At 43.9% G+C, this 12,998-nt stretch overlaps 1 protein-coding gene across 2 annotated transcripts in view; it reads left to right on the top strand.

Moving 5' to 3' along the window:
* Window positions 1-12,998, top strand: part of NKD2 (NKD inhibitor of WNT signaling pathway 2) — a 186,381-nt gene that overhangs the window by 147,847 nt on the left and 25,536 nt on the right. The gene's annotated exons all lie outside the window — the stretch shown is intronic.

Raw genomic sequence — 12,998 nt, 5'->3', positions numbered from 1 at the left:
TTATAATGATTATATTCTTCTCTGAACATTTTGCTGAGCTCATATTTACTGTAGATTACCAAAGCATGGGTAAATGACAGAGGAAGCGCCTGAGTTACTATTGGGATAGGAGGTGTATCTTTCATTTCTATCTGGAACTCAGTAGAAAAACAACCCAAAAAAAGGGTGGAAAAAAAGTTGTCTTTGATTTAGAGATTGGTGCAACCACAGAAAGCCCTGTTTATCATATGATCTCTTCTGTTAAAACTACACTGCCTGTCCCCCCCAAAAAAATCGCCACTTGGATTTAACTAAGCAAATAGTTATGAGCCTCCTATTGGATAATTACTGCATGGACGATTATCTTTCAGATGGCAATAAGTTATTTAACCCCAACTGGTGCAATGAGTTGCATCTCATTTCTTAAACAACCATGTCGAAAGACACATCTGATGTTCGTGGAAATGATGTTCGTCTGTTTGCGAATGGTCAAATCGTTGGCATGCATCAAGCAGAGAAAACATCTAAGGAGATTGCAGAAACTACTAAAATTGGGTTAAGAACTGTCCAATGCATTATTAAAAACTGGAAGGATAGTGGGGACCCATCGTATTCGAGGAAGAAATGTGGAGGGAAAAAAATCCTGAATGATCGTGATCGACGATCACTTAAACGTTTGGTGAAATCAAATCAAAGAAAAACAACAGTAGAACTCAGGGCTATGCTTGATAGTGAAAGTAAGAGCATTTACACATGCACAATGCGAAGGGAACGCAAGGGATTAGGACTAAATACCTGTGTAGCCATAAGAAACCCACTAATCAGTGAGGCAAACCAGAAAAAAAGGCTTCAATTTGCTAGGGAGCATAAAGCTTGGACTCTGGAGCAATGGAAGATGGTCATGTGGTCGGATGAGTCCAGATTTACCCTTTTCCAGAGTGATGGACCCACAAGCTTAAGAAGAGAGGCAGATGAAGTGATGCACCCTCAAGCCTGTAGGGGCAGTGCTATGATCTGGAGTTGCTGCAGTTGGTCAGGTCTAGGTTTAGCAACAGTATGTTCTCCAAGAATTAGGTCAGCTGACTACCTGAACATACTGAATGACGAGGTTACTCCATCAATGGATTTTTTCTTCCCTGATGGCACGGGCATATTCCAAGATGACAATGCCAGGATTCATCGGGCTCAAATTGTGAAACAGTGAATCAGGGAGCATGAGACATAATTTTCACACATGGATTGGCCACCACAGAGTTCAGACCTTAACCCCGTTGAGAATCTTTGGGATGTACTGGAGAAGGCTTTGCACAGCAGTCTTGGTGAAAAATGTATGCAACACTGGATGGAAATAAATCTAGTGACATTGCAGAAGCTTATTGAAACAATGCCACAGCGAATGCGTGCAGTAATCTAAGCTAAAAAAAAAATTTGTGGCGATTTTTTTTTGGGGGGGACAGGCAGTGTATGTCCTCAACAACTGATGGGAGCCATACAGTTTAAAAACACATTAAAAACACAGTTTTTCACAATGTCATCACTGTGCCCTTTCACAACCCCAATTCCCAAAAAGTTGGGACACTGTCTAAAGTGTAAATACATAATGTAATGATTAGCAAATCTCAAGACCCATATTTTAATCATAGCAGATCATAGAACACATATCAGATGTAGAATGTGAGACATTTTACCATTTCATGAAAATTTTTTACTCATGTAGAACTTGATGACAGCAACACATCTCAAAATGTTGGGACAGGGGCATGCCTACCATTGCTGAAGTTTAGCGAGCGTGTTGTCCAATTCTTGTCTGACATAGGATTCTAGCTGATCAACAGCATTCCTGTCTTATGTCCTTTAAGTGCCCTGATATACAGTTGCAAGAAAAAGTATCTGAACCCTTTGGAATTATATGGATTTCTGCAAAAATTGGTCATAAAATGTGATCTGATCTTCATCTAAGTGACAACAATAGACAATCAGTCTGTTTAAACTAATAACACATAAAGAATTAAATGTTACCATGTTTTTATTGAACACACCATGTAAACATTTACAGTGCAGGTGGAAAAAGTATGTGAACCCTTGGATTTAATAACTGATTGAACCTCCTTTGGCAGCAATAACTTCAACCAAACATTTCCTATAATTTCAGATCAGACATGCACAACAGTCGGGAGTAATTCTTGACTATTCCTCTTTACAGAACTGTTTCAGTTCAGCAATATTCTTGGGATGTCTGGTGTGAATCGCTTTCTTGACGTCATGCCACAGCATCTCAATCGGGTTGAGGTCAGGACTCTGACTGGGCCACTCCAGAAGGCATATTTTCTTCTGTTTAAGCCATTCTGTTGTTGATTTACTTCTATGCTTTGGGTCGTTGCCCTGTTGCAACACCCATGTTCTGTTGAGCTTCAGCTGGTGGACAGATGGCCTTAAGTTCTCCTGCAAAATGTCTTGATAAACTTGGGAATTAATTTTTCCTTCGATAATAGCAATCCGTCTAGGCCCTGACACAGCAAAGAAGCCCCAAACCATGATGCCCACACCACGATACTTCAGTTAGGATGAGGTTTTGATGTTGGTGTGCTGTGCCTCTTTTTCTCCACACATAGTGTTGTGTGTTTCTTCCAAACAACTCAACTTTGGTTTCATCTGTCCACAGAATATTTTGCCAGTACTGCTGTGAAACATTCAGGTGCTCTTACGCAAACTGTAAACGTGCAGCAATGGTTTTTTTTGGACAACAGTGGCTTCTTCTGTGGTATCCTCCCATGAAATCCATTATTGTTTAGTGTTTTACTTATCGTAGATTCGCTAACAGGGATGTTGGCATATGCCAGAGACTTTTGTAAGTCTTTTGCTGACACTAGGATTCTTCTTCACCTCATTGAGCAGTCTGCACTGTGCTCTTGCAGTCATCTTTACAGAATGGCCACTCCTAGGGAGAATAACAGCAGTGCTGAACTTTCTCCATTTATAGACAATTTGTCTTACCGTGGACTGATGAAGGCTTTTGGAGATAACTTTCATAACCCTTTCCAACTTTATGCAAGTCAACAAGTCTTATTCGTAGGTCTTCTGAGAGCTCTTTTATGCAAGGCATTATTCACATCAGGAAATGTTTCTTGTGAAAAGCAAACCCAAAACTGGTGTGTATTTTTTTTATAGGGCAGGGCAGCTGTAACCAACACCTCCAATCTCATCTCATTGATTGGATTCCAGTTGGCTGACACCTCTCTCCAATTAGCTCTTGGAGATGTCCTTAGTCTAGGGCAGTGGTCGGCAAGGTGCGGCTCTTTAGACCCTTCAATACGGCTCTTTGGTGCGGGCTCCCAGTTGAGACCGGGCCCGGCCACCTGTGGACCCCCCCCAGCCCCTGCAGTCAGTGTTCCCTTACGACCGTCTAAGTGGCGCAGATGGGCGGCCATGCAGCTTGCAAAATATCCGTCATGCGCCTTCTGCCCCGTCTGTCTGCTCCTTCCACTTTATAAATTAAGCAGGCAGGCGGGGCAGGAGGCGCATGACGGAGGGAGAGATGTCACGCTGCACACAGCAGCAGAAGGGCGGGCAGCGGCGCTCTAGTTCGGCTGCCCACTGCCGGCCATGTGAGGAGTGGTGAAGAGGCCGCCGCTCAGGAGACTTGGAGCGAAATGTCCTGCAGCAGAAAGGTAGGAGCTGCCCCTGGTGTGTGCACAGCGCCGGGCACTGTGGATGACGCACTTATGGGGATATCTGTGGATAACGCACTTATGGGGGATATATGTGGAGGGCACTTATGTGGGATATATGTGGATGACACATATATAGCATCTTATGCTATATATGTGTCATCCACAGATATCCCCCATAAGTGCGTCATCCACAGATATCCCACATAAGTGCATCATCCACAGATATCCCCCATAAGTGTGTCATCCACAGATATCCCCCATAAGTGCGTCATCCACAGATATCCCCCATAAGTGCGTCATCCACAGATATCCCCCATAACAGTGCGTCATCCACATATCCCCCCATAACAGTGCGTCATCCACAGATCGCAGTACGGAAGGATTGCTATCCAAAATTGGCCTGTCCCGCAGTATGTAAAAACACACTCTGGGCTCATGCTCACGAACATAAGGGCGCCTTGCCTGTGCTGCGGACCGCAAATAGCGGTCCGCAATGCACGGACACAGACCATGGGGCAGCTGCATGAGGATCGCGGACCCATTCACTTGAATGAGGTTCGCGATCCGCATCCGACTGCCCACACCGCAAAAAAGTTGCGCATGCTGAAGTGAATAGGTCCATGATGCGGGCTGCACACGGCCAGTGCCCGTGTATTGCGGACCCGCCATATGCGGCCTGCAATATGGCAACGGCAGGCACACGGTCGTGTGCATGAGTCCTAATAGTCCTCACTGGTACTGTTGACGCAATATTTTAGGTTTTAAAAATGTGGCTCTCGAAATAAATTTAAATTGTGGTTTTGGCAATATTTGGCTCAGTTGACAAAAAAGTTTGCTCACCACTGGTCTAGGGGTTCACATACTTTTTCCCCCTGCACTGTGAATGTTTACATGGTGTGTTCAATAAAAACATGGTAACATTTAATTCTTTGTTAGTTATTAGTTTAAAGGGCTTGTGTCACCCCACTAAAGTGATATTTTTTTTTTGGGCTGGTGAAATTAGTTATATTGCGATATATGACAATATAATTGTGTTACTTACTTTGATCCAGCAGTTTCTTCAAAAAACGAAGTTTTATAATATGTAAATTCGGTCTCTAACAGCAAGTAGGGCGGCTACTTGCTGCTAGCTGCTGCAGAAATCCGCCCCCTCGTCGTGTTGATTGACAGGGCCAGCCGGGATCTCCTCCTCCGGCCAGCCCTGTCGGCATTTCAAAAATCGCGCGCCTCTGTTGATTCGGCGCAGGCGCTCTGAGATGAGGAGGCTCGTCTCCTCAGCACTCCGTCAGTGCGCCTGCGCCGATGACGTCTTCTATTTCGGTGATGTCATCGGCGCAGATCCCGGCTGGCCCTGTCAATCAACACGACGAGGGGGCGGATTTCTGCAGCAGCTAGCAGCAAGTAGAAGCCCTACTTGCTGTTAGAGACCGAATTTACATATTATAAAACTTCGTTTTTTTAAGAAACTGCTGGATCAAAGTAAGTAACACAATTATATTGTGATATATCGCAATATAACTAATTTCACCAGCCCAAAAAAAAAAAATCACTTTAGTGGGGTGACAGAAGCCCTTTAAGCAGAATGTGATTGTCTATTTGTGACTTAGATGAAGATTAGATCACATTTTATGACCAATTTGTGCAGAAATCCATATCATTACAAAGGGTTCACATACTTTTTCTTGAAACTGTAGGTTCTAGTAATTTGGTAAGGCTATATTCACATAGCATTTTTTGTGTTTGTTCAACATACATGCTCAGAAAGGCTTGCGACTTACACGCTAAATATTGGCCGTTCCGAATGAATTAGCATCCATCCCCATAATTGTATCAATTTAAGGCATACAGTATATCATGAGCTTTTCATGATGTACAGTTTCTGTTATAATAGACGCCATTTTAACCTATAGGGAACAGATGCCACTGTTAAGTTATTCTTTTTATGCATTTGTCACCCACAATGGCATCAATTTAATGGATGTCATGAAAAGCTAAAGAGTCATGATGTGCACTATACCTTTAACAGATGCTTATGATGTATGCCATATATAGCTCACCCATGAGCAACTATGTTAAAAAAAATATATATACATTTGAAGGAGTTACCCAAGAGTTTATCAGACCTCCCAGAGTGGCTGATCCGTGGTGGAAAGCATACTTACCTAGTCCTGCCGCTTGGTTCTGTGTCTGTGACTCTCAGGCCAGCTCTTCCTCTCCCTACAATGCTGAAATCAACATCTGTCATGGGGAGAAACAACTGGTCATGTGACATATGGGGAACAAGTCATCACTATGGCCTGTGACTGACCAGGCAAGTATGATCTCCACCACGGGTCTGCCACGCTGGGAGGTTTGGATAGCCCCTTTAATCAGGGGCATAGCTATAGTAGAAGCAGGGGAAGTGGCTGCTGTCGGGTCCAAACTCAGAAAGGGCCCCACCTGGAGGGAGACTGAAAGATTTTATTGCTACTGCCCCCTCAACAGTATTATACAGTGACATTATATGCAGTGGCATGAAACACCATATATACATAGTAACATAGTTTATAAGGCCGAAAAAAGACAATTTGTCCATCCAGTTCGGCCTGTTATCCTGCAAGTTGATGCAGAGGGAGGCAAAAAAACAAAAAAAAACTGTGAGGTAGAAGCCAATTTTCCCCACTTAACCTGCTCAGGACCGCCGTACGCAGGATTGTGTCTTTGCGGCGGTCCTGTTTCTCTGGGTGGACGCGCCGATGCCTCCTCTCGACGCGAGATTTCGGGCAAAGCCAGCCCGCGCATGCGCATCGCAGGCCGGCAAAATTTAAAAGACAAGTTCGTCATCAACCTGCCAGCCAATGATCGTGGCTGGCAGGTTGATGATTTAAAAAACAAACAAATCAGAAGCCAGTTAACACATCATACTGTGAGTACCCACCAACACCACACTTAGCCCCCAGATCACCCTCCATCACCCCAATTAACCCCTTGATCACCCCTTCTTGCCCCTGTCAATCACTAGTGAAAAGGAAAAAAGTGATCAGTGTAAACTGTCACTTTTTTTTTCACTGGTATTGACTGATAGGTTTTAGGATAGTTTAGGTCCCTTGGTTAGGTAGTTTAGCGATCGGTTAGCGCCCAGCCCACCGCACCGCAGTCACTTATTCGCCGATTAGCGTATCGCTAATCAGCATTTGTACTTTTATAATATCTGTAAGTGATCAAAACTGATCACAGTCAGATCTATAATAGTATTAGTGTCACCTTAGTTCGCCCTCCACCCAAAATGCAGTGTTTGCCCGATCAGGCCTGATCGGTCGCCCACACGTGCGTTCACCCACGCCCGCCCCACCGCAGTGACAAAAATATATATATTTTTTTTATCACTGCACATTCACTTTACAGGTGCTGTGGCGATAAAAAAAAAACTGTTTTGATATTTTTTATCAACCGCAGCGGCCTCCGGTACTTCGCTAGCCTCCCATTTGTAAGACAGGCTTGCTTTTTTTCTTGGGTAGTCTCAGGGAATACCCCTAAATTTAGTTGCCCAAATGTCAAACAGGGGGTATTCTTCTGAAGAGGCCTACAGGCTTCTGACCCAGTCGGATGAGGAATGGGAACCCTCATCTGATGAATCTAGCGGGTCAGAATGTGAACCTGTAGAAAGCAGTGGCAGTCTGACCCAAAGTTCGAACGAGGAGGTTGAGGTCCCTGATAGCACCAGGCGTACCCGGCCCCATGTCGCGAGACCACAGGTTGCGCAGAATCCGTTTCAAGGGCAGCAGAGTGGGGCTGGCGCTGTCTGATTACGTGGTGAGGCATACACCAGCAGCGCAGCCCATCCTGGACCTAGTACCAGCACTGCCGTACAACATGGTGAAGTGGCGAGCACCAGAAGGGCAGTTGAAGCTGGTACGGTGGCACGTGCAATAGTTACCCCGTCGCAGCCACCGCAAAGACGGGCCCGTAGACCCCCTAGAATCCCTGAGGTGCTGGCAAACCCTGATTGGCAGTCCCCAACTTCAGCCGCACCTGTAGTTCCCCCTTTCACCGCCCAGTCTGGAGTTCGGGTTGAGACAGCTCAGATCGGTTCGGCCCTGGGATTTTTTTAGCTGTTCTTGATTGTGAAGCTCTTGGACTTAGTCGTGGCAGAAACAAATTGGTATGCCACTCAATTTATATCCGCCAACCCAGGAAGCTCTTATGCCCAGTCTTTCCGGTGGAAACCAGTCCAAGTTTCCAAAATTAAAATTTTTCTGGGCCTTCTCCTGAACATGAGTCTAACCAAAAAGCATGAATTGCGGTCATATTGGTCCACAAACCCAATTCATCACATGCCCATGTTCTCTGCTGCTATGTCCAGGACACGATTTGAGACCATCCTGCGTTTCCTGCACTTTAGTGATAACACCACCTCCCGTCCCAGAGGCCACCCAGCTTTTGACCGGCTCCACAAAATTTGGCCCCTCATAGACCACTTCAACCAGAAATTTTCAGATTTGTATACCCCTGAGCAAAACATCTGCGTAGACGATTCCCTTATACATTTTACCGGGCGCCTTGGCTTCAAACAATACATCCCAAGCAAGCGCGCCCGGTATGGGGTCAAATTGTATAAGCTCTGTGAAAGGGCCACAGGCTATACCCACAAATTTCGGATCTATGAGGGAAAAGATCAGACCCTGGAGCCGGTCGGTTGCCCTGACTACCTGGGGAGCAGTGGGAAGACAGTCTGGGACTTGGTGTTACCCTTATTTGGCAAGGGGTACCATCTTTATGTGGACAATTTCTACACAAGTGTGGCCCTCTTCAGGCATTTGTTTCTAGAACAGATTGGCTGCTGTGGCAGTCGCGCGGGCTTCCCCCAACGGCTCGTTACCACCCGTCTTGCAAGGGGGGAGAGGGCTGCCTTGTGTAACGAAGAACTGCGCGCGGTGAAATGGACAAGCGTGACGTTTACATGCTCTCCTCCATTCACGCAGACACAACAATCGAACAACCCGTGTCATTGAAAAGCCCCTCTCAGTCCACGACTATAACCTTCACATGGGAGGGTTGGACTTCAATGACCAGATGTTGGCTCCGTATTTAGTGTCCGGCCGCACCAGACGCTGGTATAAGAAGGTGTCTGTATACCTAATTCAATTGGCTCTGTATAATAGTTTTGTTCTCTACAGTAAGGCTGGGAGAACTGGATCCGTCCTCAAATTTCAGCAAGAGATAATCGCGAACCTCCTGTATCCAGGAGGTTTCGTGGCCCCATCCACCAGTGTAGTTAGCCGTCTACACGAGCGACATTTCCCCAGTGTCGTTGCTGGTACCTCAAAACGACCGCCACCCCGAAAAAAATGTTGTGTCTGTAGCAGGAGTGGAATAAGGCGTGACACCCGCTATTTCTGTCCTGACTGCCCTGACCACCCTGCCCTATGCTTTGGAGAGTGTTTCCGGAAGTACCACACACAGGTACACTTAGCATAGGGATTGCCTCTCACAGGACAGGCACACAGGGCTGTTAGGGCCCTTTCACTCACAGCTGCTGCAAACCTCTCCTTTCACCTGGGATAAAGTGCATAATGTACTTTGCCACATCTTTGGGCGATTTGCGCTTTGCACATTGTCCCATGGGGAAGGAGAGGTTTGTCCTATAAAGGTAAAAAAAAAAAATTGTCCTATAAAGGTAAAAAAAAACAAAAAAAAAAACACCAGTAAGCAAAAAAGTTAAAGTTCAGTTTCAAAAGTTAAATAAAGTTTATATGTTCTGTTCTAAAGTTAATAAAATTTATTGCGTTGCGGCCTGGTTTTTTCTTTTTTTTTTTACCTTCCAGGTGGACCAACCGATCGACTAGCTGCAGCACTGATGTGCATTCTGACAGAAGCATTGCGCTGCTGTCAGATTACACACAAGTCGATGTATGCGGCGCTGCAATACAAGAGTTCTCCTCTGCAGTAAAAGATACGTTTGCCGAGGCATATGAGCTGAGGAGGTGGCGGTGTTCATATGCTTTGGCAAACACTTTGTATATAAAAATCCCGGAAATGATTTATTCATCCAGATCGATTGATGTGAATGGAGAAATCTGGTTTGCCAGGGCATACGAGCTAAGTGGGTATGGATGTTGGGCGGAGCTCCTATGTCCTGGCAGACGCCTTTCCCCTCCTTTTTTTTTTTGGGCAGAGATTTTTTCATCCACATTGATCGATGCGAATGAAGAAATCTGTGCCATTCATTTTTTTCTTTCAGCCCAGAGGCTGAACGGAAAAAAAAAATCTCATTACCTGTATGCTCAATATAAGGAGAATAGCAGAAACTCCTAATGCTGGCCATACATGTAATGATTGTGGAGACCCTCAAATGCCAGGGCAGTACAAACACCCCACAAATGACCCCATTTTGGAAAGAAGACACCCCAAGGTATTCGCTGAGGGGCATATTGAGTCCATGAAAGATTTAAATTTTTGTCCCAAGTTATTGAGACTTTGTGAGAAAAAAATAAAAATAAAATCAATTTCCGCTAAAAAAAAAAATTCTATGAACTCGTCAGGCCCCTCATTGAATACCTGGGGGTATCTTCTTTCCTAAATGGGGTCACATGTGGGGTATTTATACTGCCCTGGCTTTTTAGGGGCCCTAAAGCGTGAGAAGAAGTCTGGGATCCAAATGTGTAAAAATGCCCTCCTAAAAGGAATTTGGGCATCTGGGTGAGATAAATAGCTTGGTCAAATGCCAACTTTGTATGAACAAAAAAGTTGACTTTTGCCGAGATATTTATCTCACCCAGCATGGGTATATGTAAAAGGACACCCCAAAACACATTCCCCAACTTCTCCTGAGTACGGCGATACCACATGTGTGACACTTTTTTGCAGCCAAGGTGGGCAAAGGGGCACACATTCCAAAGAGCACCTTTCGGATTTCACCGGTCAATTTTTACAGATTTTGATTGCAAACTACTTCTCACGCATATGGGCCCCTAAAATGTCAGGGCAGTATAACTACCCCACAAGTGACCCCATTTTGGAAAGAAGACACCCCAAGGTATTCCGTGGGCCATGGCGAGTTCCTAGAATTTTTTATTTTTTGTCACAAGTTAGCGGAAAATGATGATTTTTTATTATTTTTTCCTTACAAAGTCTCATATTCCACTAACTTGTGACAAAAAATAAAAACTTCCATGACCTCACTATGCCCATCATGAAATACCTTGGGGTGTCTTCTTTCCAAAATGGGGTCACTTGTGGGGTAGTTATACTTCCCTGGTATTTTAGGGGCCCATATGCATGAGAAGTAGTTTGCAATCAAAATGTGTAAAAAATGGCCTGTGAAATCCGAAAGGTGCTCTTTGGAATGTGTGCCCCTTTGCCCACCATGGCTGCAAAAAAGTGTCACACATGTGGTATCGCCGTACTCAGGAGAAGTTGGGGAATGTGTTTTGGGGTGTCATTTTACATATACCCATGCTGGGTGAGATAAATATCTTGGTCAAATGCCAACTTTGTATAAAAAAATGGGAAAAGTTGTCTTTTGCCAAGATATTTCTTTCACCCAAAAAATAAATAAATTAATCATCATTTTCCGCTAACTTGTGACAAAAAATAAAAAGTTCTATGAACTCACTATGCCCATCAGCGCATACCTTAGGGTGTTTACTTTCCGAAATGGGGTCATTTGTGGGGGTTTTCTACTGTCTGGGCATTGTAGAACCTCAGGAAACATGACAGGTGCTCAGAAAGTCAGAGTTGCTTCAAAAAGCGGAAATTCACATTTGTGTACCATAGTTTGTAAACACTATAACTTTTACCCAAACCATTTTTTTTTTTTTGCCCAAACATTTTTTTTTAATCAAAGACATGTAGAACAATAAATTTAGCGAAAAAATTATATATGGATGTCATTTTTGTTTTGCAAATTTTACAACTGAAAGTGAAAAGTCATTTTTTGCAAAAAAATCGTTAAATTTCGATTAATAACAAAAAAAGTAAAAATGTCAGCAGCAATGAAATACCACCAAATGAAAGCTCTATTAGTGAGAAGAAAAGGAGGTAAAATTCATTTGGGTGGTAAGTTGCATGACCGAGCAATAAACGGTGAAAGTAGTGTAGTGCAGAAGTGTAAAAAGTGGCCTGGTCATTAAGGGGGTTTCAGCTAGGGGGGTTGAAGTGGTTAAGGGGGAAAAAATTCCTTCCCTACTCCAATCATAATAACTTCCTGGATCAACGACCCCTTTTTTAGTAGCAATAACCTGTAATATTATTACACTCCAGAACTACATCCAGTCTCCTCATGAACTCTTTTAACCACCTCCTCAGGCAGAGAGTTCCATAATCTTATTGCTCTTACCGTAAAGAATCCTCTTCTATGTTTGTGTACAAACCTTCTTTCCTCCAGATGCAGAGGATGTCCCCTCATCACATTTACAGTCCTCGGGATAAATAGATGATGGGAGAGATCTCTGTACTGACCCCTGATGTATTTATACATAGTTATTAGATCTCCCCTCAGTCGTCTTTTTTCTAAAGTGAATAACCCCAATTTTTATAATCTTTCAGTGTACTGTAGTCCATCCATTCCAGTTATTACTAGTTGCCCACCTCTGAACCCTCTCCAGCTCTGCTATGTCTGCCTTGTTCACAGAGCCCAGAACTGTACACAGTACTCCATGTGTGGTCTGACTAATAATTTGTAGAGCACCTATGGTAGCACTATGTTCTCATCACAGGCATCTATGCCCCTTTGGATGCAACCCATTATCTTATTGGCCTTGGCAGCAGCTTCCTGACACTGGTTTCTACAGCTTAGTTTGCTGTTCACTAAATTTCTTAGGTCTTTTCCATGTCAGTGTTACCCAGTGTTTACCATTAAGTATGTACTGGTGACTTGCATTATTCCTTCCCATGTGAATAACCTTACATTTGTCAGTGTTAAACCTCATCTGCCACTTTTCTGCCCAAATCTCCAATATATCCAGATCCATCTGCACCCGTATACTGTCCTTTTCCGAGTTAAGTACTTTACACTGTTTAGTGTCATCTGCAAAAATTGATATTTTACTGTGTAAAACTTCTACAAGATCATTAATATATTGAAGAGAATAGGGCCCAGTACTGACCCCTGAGGTACTCCACTAGTGACAGTGACCCAATCTGAGTGTGTACCGTTAATAACCACCCTCTGTTTTCTATCACTGAGCCAGTTACTTAAATACATACAGATGTTTTCTCCCAGTCCGAGCATTCTCATTTTATATACTAACCTTGTATGCAGTACAGTGTCAAATCCTTTGGAGAAGTCCAGATATATGACATGCTTACATACAGTTGTGTTCAAAATAATAGCAGGGTGTTTAAAAAAGTGAATAAAGCTCAAATCCT

Source organism: Bufo gargarizans, chromosome 5, assembly GCF_014858855.1.
Source record: "Bufo gargarizans isolate SCDJY-AF-19 chromosome 5, ASM1485885v1, whole genome shotgun sequence".
NCBI classification, from domain to species: domain Eukaryota; kingdom Metazoa; phylum Chordata; class Amphibia; order Anura; family Bufonidae; genus Bufo; species Bufo gargarizans.
The sequence above is the reverse complement of the archived record's forward strand: the minus strand, read 5'-3'. Positions and strand labels throughout refer to the sequence as shown.